The 11602-nt window shown below is 32.4% G+C and overlaps 1 long non-coding RNA gene across 1 annotated transcript; it reads left to right on the forward strand.

Annotated features, from left to right (window-relative positions):
• Positions 1–265: 265 nt before the first annotated feature.
• Positions 266–3200, forward strand: LOC143266051 (uncharacterized). The gene is made up of 3 exons (XR_013041052.1): positions 266–426; positions 1422–1588; positions 2209–3200. It is a non-coding gene; the product is annotated as an uncharacterized LOC143266051 (long non-coding RNA).
• The last annotated feature ends 8402 nt before the right edge of the window (positions 3201–11602 follow it).

An 11602-nucleotide genomic window follows, 5' to 3' on the forward strand; every position in this document is an offset into this window, starting at 1 on the left:
AAACGAGAGAAACGTGTAAAATAATGTCAGGTGCTTGTAGAGCAAAAGGAAGTAAATTATTCCATCTCATGAATTAACAAAAAAGCAACGAAAAGAAAAATCGGCATATTAGCTAAAACCGTACACTCCCTCCTTTTCCACGAGCGTTGCGTGGCACGCGTCTAATCTTGAATAAAGTTTATGCATCGCAATTGTACGCTCCGCGACATTTACGCCTATTAATAGCGAGTGCTATGAATGTACATCACAAGCCAGTTATTCAAACAAACAGGGCCACTCGTGCGACGCATTGTGTGTGGAACGCACGTGAAAACAAACCGTCCGACCCCACGAGCATAATTCGAAGTTCATACAACAAACGATTACGGAGTGTTTCAAACCGCTGAAAAAGTGAACGGACATAATTAACTTATTGATGATATTGATGTAAGCATTATAATCGTATTGTTTAAAATATTGGTTCTTCCTAAATTTTTAATGTGAAAATATTTTTGTTAATAACCCTTAAGCAATTATTCTTAGTTTTAGAGAAAATAAGTACACTATGACATTTTTAATATATACATAAATTATTAAAGTATTTTAAAAAATATTTTTAAACTTTCTTCACAAGTTTGAATAAAAAAGTTGTGGACAAGTGATCGCTATTTTTCGATCAATTTTTTCAAAACAACAAAATCTGTAATTCATTGTACTAATTTTTGAATATCTTTTCTACTAAATACGTGTTAGAAAAGTTATTAAAATATTTGAGAAAGTTTTTCTGGACGTTTGAAGCACATGACTCACCGATCGTTGACTTGCATCACTGTAACCTAAAGAAATCTTGAAAATGACCCAAGAATAATAAAATATTTGTAATTTCTAAAGTTAACAATTAGTAAGAGATCTTGTGCTGTCTGAAAACCTACATCAAAGCAGATACACATCTAGTACTACTTAAACCATCAATCAAAACACTTGCTATTAATTTACAACATACAGCTTACCACCATTTATCTAATTTCTTCATTTGTTTGAAATCTAAGTAATTTTAATTAAACCTTAACCCCATAAATTTTTTTGAAGTTTCACCCAACTATTCAATTACGATTAAAACGACAATTTAAATTTGATCAAAATTAAAACAAAAATTTGATTACAATTAAAGCAAAGACTAAAACGATAATTCGATTAAAATCAAAATGACAATTTTATTAAAGAAAATATTTAATCACAACTAAAGATTAAAACAGAAAGTGGACTCGATCACTTTCCCAAATGAATAGCTCAGTTATGAATGAAAATAAGTCACCGAGCGTTCAGAAATACGTAGCTCAAATCAGTGTACCTATGTTCTCTCCCTCTATTTCCCAAGAGATACAAAAATAAATGAGACGATCTAAAATTCAAATAAATCGTTGCTCGCGACGCGAGAACAGGTGTTTCCTCCCTGGCGTCTCATCGCAAGAGCAAAATCACGTTCGTCGAAGTCGGGGCAAACACGGGTCTATTGTTTATACCTTGCGAGATCCCCCCAAGTCGAGCTACGAGAATTATCGAGGCCTCGTGACTGGATATTATGTTATTAGCATGTCGGATATACAGGGTGAGCTGCTTAACGTGTTATAAACTGTTTTCTTTGCAACCGCACCACATATCGGGTGCAAAGGCTTCTGGACACCTGTAAACTTGGCAATTTTTTATTTCTTTACTTTCATTGGTAGACATTCTCATACACTAATCATGTACAGATAAAATGTACAGTGTTATTCAATGTTTATTTTTAACTTTTTAATTTAATGTTTATTTAACAAGCTGTAAGAAGAGATCACAAGACAAAGATGAAGTAAGCGCGATTCAATGTTTATTTTTAACTTTTTAATTTAATGTTTATTTAACAAGTCATAAGAAGAGATTACGAGACAAAGATGAAGTAATATCAATAGTAATAGTCGAAATAGCTCGACTATTGAAATAAATTACTGAAACTAAATTATTTTCCATCATAATTGACTTAACCTAAACCTTCCCAATAAATCATTATATTCGACTTGAAATACTCTATCCGAATGTAAGTGAAAAAACATACCGTTTAAACAAACAGTGATGACATTCATATTTACAAAGCCACTTAGACAAAAATTATTATTGTTATATGATAGACCCCTTCGTAAAGAAGTAGTACTTACAATTTTGATTACACTAATTTTTCTTTGGACTTCATAGATGCGAAGATATTTAACCTCCATCGGTCGTAAGTCACCTGTCACGTGACAATACTACTTTGGCGCTGCGATCACACGTCACGTGCTATGTGACAATAATGGAACCTGTTAAAATTCTAATTTTCAAGAAGGTGAAATTGCGCAACAGACAATTAAATTAGATTCGATGGAAGACTACATATCTTGATGCTAAGAAACATAACGATTGCTTCGTATGTTCTAATAGTAAGTTACCTAGAAGAAGTAAAACAGCAGTGTGAAGCATGCAACAGAACCGTTCCTTCATGTTGTAGAAAATATACTTCAAATATTATAGTTCAAATGTTACAACATTCAACATTTAGGAATAATTATTTTTCATAATTCAACACTTATGAAACTATATTTGCAATGCACAAAAATAAATAATTTCGAACAGAAATTCTTGTTATACTGAAGATTTACCGAAAGCAGATACAACTTGATAATCACTTATAAAAATTTAGCAACCAATAAAGATTAAGTTATTGTCCCACCATGTATATGTACTTATAATAGACTTTAGCAATTTATCCAACAAAATAGTTCCTTTTTCTAGAAATCACCCTATATTCTGAAAAGTCACAGCTTGTAAATTTCAATCCGCTATCTAATTTTGTACCGAAGGTGAGAAAACTCCCTTCGATGTGAAGTTGCGTGGCACCGAGATATTACCGTTATCCAATCCTATAACTGGCACCCTGTTCTCTCCTTTTTTCTTTAACCCACTTGAACATACATTTTCCTCATTCACCTCTAGTTTTTTCACACGCATATTTTTCTTCGAGTTTCACCCCTTCTTGGTTCACCCTTCTCTTAAATTAGTTCTACTCGCGAACGCGTGGGACATGCTTTCTGTCCCTTTTCTTTGAATGCAGCGTATGTTAGAGTTGTGATAAAAGATCGACTTTTGAAATGGAGATCTTCAGAATTTGTTCTTTAAGCTGAATGAGTGGTGTGGCTGAAGTTTTATTTCATTTTATGTTCTCATAATATTTTATTTTCTATTTCATTTCTAAACTTTCTAATTTGCAGTGTTTTTGAATTTTTACGTTTGCAAATTTTTATATTTCATAATTCATAAATTTTTGGATTTATTGTTTATTCAAAATAGCTTAAATTAAGTAATAGATTGTACATTACATCTTATACTTCAAGTATCAAGAATTTCAGATTTGTAATTTTTTGTGCCACAAATTGTTTTGCAAACAACTCTTTGTGAAAAATGAAACTGCATAAAAAATTCCATTCTTTATTTTCAACTTACATTTGCAAGTAAATCTCTTGTTATATCACCAAAAATATAACGTATAATTTTATATAATTTCAATTTCACATAACTCAACCCAAAAATTATTATTATGCATATTTTAGAACTCGAACACTTTCATATTTACACTCATTTCCAGGTAATATAATTTTCTCGAATTTCAGATATCCAAATTAAAATTCGTTTCACTTACCAACAGTTTTATTACCGTAAACCGCACTTTCCCAAGTTAATTTTGGACTTCATCCCAGCAGTCGAAGTCCCTTCTTGAAGTTCACAACCGTTTGGTTGTAACTCAATTAGTTTGCTCGCCGATTCGTGTCGGTTGTTCACAATTGCGCGTTTAACGTTACACCGGGCTGTTATTGTACAGATTTGTCACGTGGCCGTGTCACGAGATCGACATTGCTCACGATCGCAGAAAATCGACTGGATTTTCCCAAGGGTAGAGAGAACAGACGGGAAAGGGGTATGGGTCGAACATTTTCACGGATGAAAGTACAGTTGGCGGTGCATCGGGTCCTGTAATTGATGATGCAAAGACGCATCGGAATTCTGGCGCAGGAACGGCGAGCAATTTGAATTAGTTTTGCGCGATAAATTTGTGGAAATATCGAAGCTCCACCGACAGTTAAAAGCTTCGATGCATGCCCGTAACATTCGAGCCACGACAAGCTTTTGCCCGGAAATATTTGTCGTGTTTAGGGTATACATACTCCGTGAATACTGTATCACCGTTGCGTTGCAAGGGAATCTGAATCGATACTGGTTCTCAGAAAATTATCAGTGGTTACAGTAAATTATTATATACGTAATTAAGTGAAATTTTGTTTTATTTTTCAGTAACGCAATAGATTATTTGAACATAATCTATAAAAAATATTTGAAACTTTGCGTTCCATGATGCTTTGCGACTTAACCTAAAATGTTTCTGTAATACTTGTAACAAGTATTTTTAATAAAGATATACGATTATAATATAAAAGAGTATTATAATATTAATTATAAAATATTAACAGTACATTATAAGTTTGTTGAAATTTATTAATTAGAGATATTAGTCATCAATAATATACTCTACATAACATTGATTATAACTAATATAATTTGCTAGGGATAATAATGTAAAATATGATTACAATAATACCAATATTTTAGAAGATTATTGATTATGTTAACACTATTATTATTATAGAATATTAATTATAAGTCTAATATTATATTAGGATATGAATTATAATAATTAATAACTGTAATATAGTTATTATTAATATAACTGTATTAATTATATTATATTTATTGTAGTTATTAATAACATACTAACTAGCGTTATAGTAAGATATTATATAACACTAATATTATAGCAAGATTTTGTAATATTTTTGTAATATGACAGTAAAACAATAATTTTAACAGTGAAATTATTATGGCACTAATACACTAAAATATTAATTACAATAACACTAATGTTATAAAGCAAAACTAACTATAGAAATATAAATTAATTATAATTATTAAACAAAATATAAATTAATTATTAAAATTAATAGAATTTTAAGATATTAACTATAATATTTATATTAGCTTACAGCAGTACTAATATTATGTTATTGGGAATGTTAATTATAGTAACATATTGAAGCAGAATTTTAGTGATAATGCTAACATTATCCTGCAATATTAATTACAGCGATACTAATATCACTATACAACAATAACTTTAATGTCACTAATATTGTAGAGGAATAATGTAACATCCTCAAAATTATAACTGACTATTAATTAAATTAATTCTAATATTAAAATAAAATATTCGTCACACTATGCTAGTACTGTAATAGAATATCAATTGTAACATTAAGAATAATACTGTAGAATACAAATTATAACACTTTTACAATTATACCTCTAATATTAATTAATCACATTATAATATTAATTATAATAATACTAATATTATAGTACAAAATTATTTATATCACTGTTATATTAATTATAACTGCACAGATAGCAGTATAATAATTACGACGAAATTAATATTAAATACTAAATTAATATTAAATATTAATTAATATTAATACGACAAAACCAATATCATATTAACCTTAAAATTTCCAGTATTATATTAATTATAATAACCCTAATATAACAGTAGAACATAAGAAATAATATTTGGACCTAATCTTACTAATCAGACCTAGCTACATTACTGCGTAGCTACTGCAACAGAAAAGAATTAACCTAACCTAAACTCAAAGGTACTCGTATTGGTCTTCGACTCGGGGTCGAGGCCGAGTATACTGTATCGATTGCCGTGATATATGTGTTTCGTCGTACAGTTAGTTATCTGTACTGGTAACGACCAAGGCAATTCGAGCATGAAGGCACTTGTATATCTACACGACTCACGTGCACGTCCCGTTCGCACAGCCTAAACCACCTTAAACCACCTTCGACTACTTCTTCGAGCGGCGTCCAAGGCAGTGATGGATCGAGTCGAGTTATCACCACCTCCGGAACACCTGCACCCGACCAGGACAGGCAGAAAGGGTTGGAGAGGGTCAGAAGCTTCGAGGTACTATCGTACGAGAAGTCAAGGGGCCACTCACCCCCGGATATCTGCTGAATAAAAGTTCCGGGTTCGATCGATTATGACAAAGGAATTTGCTGTGTGTAACATATAAAATTATGTTATATCAATTTTATAAGGTTTATTATTAATAATCGGATGTTCAACGTGAGATTTACTAGATGAGATGTATTCTAATTATAATACATGAGTATGTAATACAGGAGTATGAGTATGTTAGGATAGCAACGAGCGTGTGTGATGTGAATAAGCTGCGTGTATATTCTAATTACACGGTGAGACATTTAAAATATATCAGATATATTATAGTATAGTTTAGTATGCGATATTATGTAGTATAATATTAATTATACTAGTATGGTATATTTGTAAGATGTACACAACATATGTGTATCATTGCATTATATTAAATTATTCTGTATATTTAATGCAATGTTTTAAAGTATATGGATGCTTTATACTTAATAGAGTATGGTGTATTATAGTGTAATATAGTATAGTGTAGTACAATCTAATACTGTATCATAACATGCTATATTGTACTAGCACATACTATACTACAGTATACTACTATAATACTCTATATTATACTACGTATACTAGTATACTGTGTATGTTATATCACACACTATGTTATACTAGTAGTAGTAGTAGTGTAAGTAGAATAGTATGTAGTATATCAAATATATCACATATGTCAAACGTATCATGTGTATGAAGTATAACAAGTATAACAAGTATAACAAGTATAACAAGTGTAACAAGTATAACAAGTATAACAAGTATAACAAGTATAACAAGTATAACAAGTATAACAAGTATAACAAGTATAACAAGTATAACAAGTATAACAAGTATAACAAGTATAACAAGTATAACAAGTATAACAAGTATAACAAGTATAACAAGTATAACAAGTATAACAAGTATAACAAGTATAACAAGTATAACAAGTATAACAAGTATAACAAGTATAACAAGTATAGCAAGTATAACAAGTATAACAAGTATAACAAGTATATCAAGCATATAAAGTATATCAAATATATTAAGTAGATCTAGTATATCAAGCATATCAAGTGTATCAAGTATATCAGGTATATCAGGTATATCAAGTATATTAAGTACATGTAGTATATCAAGCATTTCAAGTATATCAAGTATATCCAGTATATCAAGTATATCAAGTACATTAAGTATCTTAACTATATCTAGTATATAGAGCGTACCAACTATAGCAAATATATGAAGTAAGTAAACTATACTTAGGTATAATAGTACATAATTTTCAAAGTAACAGTACATGAATTATATCACGTGTAATTAAAAAATACCTTTGTCACTATTAGTATCATACAATCTATCTGTCTCTATACTAGAAATACTAGCATATATAAAAACATTACCAGTAATATCAAAATACATCAGTGTTTCCAATACTATACTATTACCAATACATCAATAATACAATAAATCTAAAATTCATTATGAAAAAGTAAATTCACAAAATTTGACCCAAAAGCATCAGTACCCGCGACACAAAATAATCCAGTCGTCCGCAATTAATAAAATACCGGCGCAGAAATTAACGACCGAATTTAACGTCGGATGGTGTCAAGGTGAACAATTAACCGAACCAGAGGAATGCAGTTAACTCGTGTACGAGAAACAGGATTATTTGTGCAGGGAGCTTTAAAGATCGTCCTCGAAATTCTTCGCGAGACACGGTCGCTGCTTTGCCGTTAAAATATCGATGCAGGGATATATTTACTGCCTCGTACACCATGTAAGTTAACCTGGAACACGATTCACCGCGCCCCTGTGGATCTCGCGCCAATACGATGAATATGCAACAAAGAATCGTGTATTAAATATCAGCAGCTGTAGAGGGAACGACGACGACATACTAGCAACCGTGCTGGTGTGTTTCACCAGCGTACGCTTGATTTTGCTCCTTTAAAACAAGACAATTTGTTTGCACGCTCGATACTACAACTGCTATCAGCGGGTGGGATGCAACCTATTTTGTATGTCCCTCCTTTGCATCCACTGCCTTTGCTGATTCTTTTTTATTCTCAAGAATCTAGAATCTACATGCTTTCTAGCCGTTTCGCTTTTCAAAAGCGTATGCGAATTTAAATTCTATCCGATTAAATGAGCATGAGATTGGTAACAATATTTTAGAATTAATGTAGATACTTTTTTATTGTGAAGTATATACTGATGTCACCGAGTTCAGGAGGCTGAGGAGGTTTCTTTTACTTTCAGACCGCACGCGCCAACTTGTGACGCGTACTCGACTATATATGGATTCTAGACATCATGTGTGAATTTTCTAGGCATCATGTGTAAATTTATATTCCAGTCTGGATTTAGTGAGTTTAAGCTGTAGTTTAGATTTAGTATACTTAGTATTGTAAATCAAAATAATTTTATAAGAAATGTATACAGTATTTTATTCTCTGTAGGGAATAATTTGTGGTGGATTTGTTTTGAGACATTTTTGGAGTGACTTATATTTGAGTGTCTGATATGACTGTCCCAGAGTAGCTACTTTATCTGCACTTCTCGATTATACTTAATCAAATTGTATCAATAATTTCTATTTTTCAGTTATTTCAATTATCTGTACAAAAGGAAAATCAATACTTAAGAAAAATCCTAAACATCACTTTTGCTACAGAAAATGTAAAAATGTAAAAATGACACATTTTTTAAAAGTCCGACTTAATAAAAATATTTATTATAATTGTTACATAATTAATTATCGTTATATTCAAGTAAAAATAATGAATTTTTACATTTTTACTTTTCCTATGCTGTTTATCTGCTATCAATAAATCACAGTAAATTCTGTTAGCTATGCGTTCGTTCCTTAATACGGTAGGAATCGTTGAAACAAGCTGCAGACAAACAAATTCATAACTAATACAGAATAGATTAAAATTTAATTCCATGACTTAGGCAGGTGGTTGGCCAAACTCGTCGGTCTGATTAATTGAATTTTAATTGAATCGCAGCGGAAATATTAATTGGAAAGTCATTAAAGGTTCCGTGCTGTGCGGCCCCAGGGAAAGCCTCGGTTTCCTTCGACCCGAGCTAATTACCGATTGAACGCAACGATAGATAACGCTGGAATTATTTATGATATCTCGCGAGAATAAATAAATGGTCCGGTGAAATTATCTGAATTAGAATTCTCCACATTCGCGTTGCTGAAAGTGATAATTCGAAAACACGCAATTGAATGATTTCGATTTTCAATAAAGTTTTATCCAATAAAAATGATCAAATAATCTTAGAAATATTCTTAACATTCTTAGATATTCTTCAACCTCGGTTTAAGATTTTGTTACGTGACGTTCTTAATGTTATAATAAAAATGTATTACGAGGTAAACAAAAAATATACGAATTTATTAAAAAATTTGTTTAATATTACAAACTTGCCAAGAAACTGCAATTAACGAATGAGAAATATTTTTGTTAGTGACAACAATAAAATTTGAAATTTACATAACAATGCCAAGATACAAGAATGTAAAATGAAACCACACAAGCACAGAAATAAAATTTTAAATTTAATACAAATTTTGAACACGAGAAAAATGCTTCCATCAAAAGTTTTACAAAGAAAAATAAAGCAAAACGATTGTTGATCAATGAGAAACAATTCGTTAGCCCAAGCCCCAGAAATAAAACACTGAGCCGTTAACCTAAAAAGTAACGAAACACCAATGATCAGTATAGAAATTTTTGCTGAAAGATCTCCGGCGATATAATCAGTGAACATCGAAGATTCGCCCAGAAACCACAACCGGTCAGCAAAAAGGAAAGAAACCGACGACACGGTGGAAGAGGCAGAACTGGAAAGTGACTCGTCGTTATGCGAAAATTATCGACGAGGCCGATACGCTCTTTAAAACAAAATCCCGCCTCGTAAAGTTCCTTCATTAAACGTCGAAGGTGGCCCATAAAATCGGTGATTTCGAGTAGTGTTCACACGGGAAGGGAGAAGGCGCCAGGCCCGTACAGATGAGGGGAATATGTGGAAGGTGAGGGGAGAAGACTTGTTGCCGGCCAGGTATAAACCCATAGGTTGGTCGGAGTACAGGCGCCCCTCGGCCCATGCCGCTTATTGTACGTGTCGAACCCCCGTGGTGCCCTGGCACCATCTCAGGATATTCCTCCCGTGGTCCCCAGTCAGATACCGGTTGATTAAAATCCGCGAGTATTCGATATACGAACCGCCAAACTTTGAAACCAGCATCCTGCGACTAGTGGGACATTCGTTGCCCCCGAATTTTGCACCCTCTCTGAGTAAATGTGATAATTTTGCAATGATAATTGATGAATTATGGAACAGTTATAGAATTGTAATGAATGCTCACATGTTTTTGTGTCTTTTGGACACCGTATGAATGTGTGAGCATGATTGTATATTGATTGAATATTGATGCGGTCACTCTTGCGTTAGGGTGCGCGCTATTCTCATAGACTCACACACGCGCATGCGCGCATAGACGCTCTCTGGCGCATGCGCACACAGACGCTCTCTTGGGCGCATGCGCACTCGGACTCACTTTGAATGATCAGTGCTCTTGGTTAACAATTCTGAAACTAAGCTTCAGTCAACATTTTGGAGAAGGAAAAATTTCGGTATTACTCTAGCTAGCATCTTTTGAAATTGTGCCCATGAGGCACCCTGTATAACTACTATGTTATATGCTAAAACTATATACTGTAACAACTTATGTTACACACTTGATATACTAATTATGCAAGTGTTGTATACTATATCCTAATTGTACACTGTAACTATTACTATTACACTCTAAACATTTATACTAACTATATACTATAACTATTAGTTCATATTCTGTAGCTTATTCCTCATAATATAATATATATCGCCTCATAATATAACTTCCTTATACCGCAATATTTCGCGTTTTGTGTGAACGTTCCTTAAGCCAGTACCCCACGCCAGAACCAGTCTTGGTGCAGTGTATCATATTTATGTTACTCGCGTTCAATAATTATTCATCCCAGCGTACAGATTTGCGCAGATAAATTCAAGGTCGATCTCTCGGTCTCTTAGCAGAAGCCCGTGCACCCCAGGGATCTTCTGACCGGTGAACAAACAAATATCATAATTCGCATTGTTCTCGTCTTTTTTTCTCGTTTGCGATCGAATATAACGAAATGCAAACAGTGGAAACGTAGGGGACGTTGAAAGCAACTCGAGAACGGTATTTAGACGAAACTCGATTGACGTTCAAATCGAAATTTTTCTTTTATCAACTTGCTTCTTTTTCAAATTTAATTATGAATATACTATTTGCTGACAGTAACAAGAGTTCTTCAATTAATTATGAACTTTAGTTACTTGAAGCTTTTTGTATTTTCGTTTAATTTTTTGGTGACTTTTATAAAACAATGTAACACTTTTCAAGTATTTTATGATGTTTTACGCTGTTTATGAATAATAATAATTGGTTTTGATATGGATGAAAAT

This window comes from Megachile rotundata, chromosome 16 (assembly GCF_050947335.1).
Source record: "Megachile rotundata isolate GNS110a chromosome 16, iyMegRotu1, whole genome shotgun sequence".
In the NCBI taxonomy this organism is placed as follows: domain Eukaryota; kingdom Metazoa; phylum Arthropoda; class Insecta; order Hymenoptera; family Megachilidae; genus Megachile; species Megachile rotundata.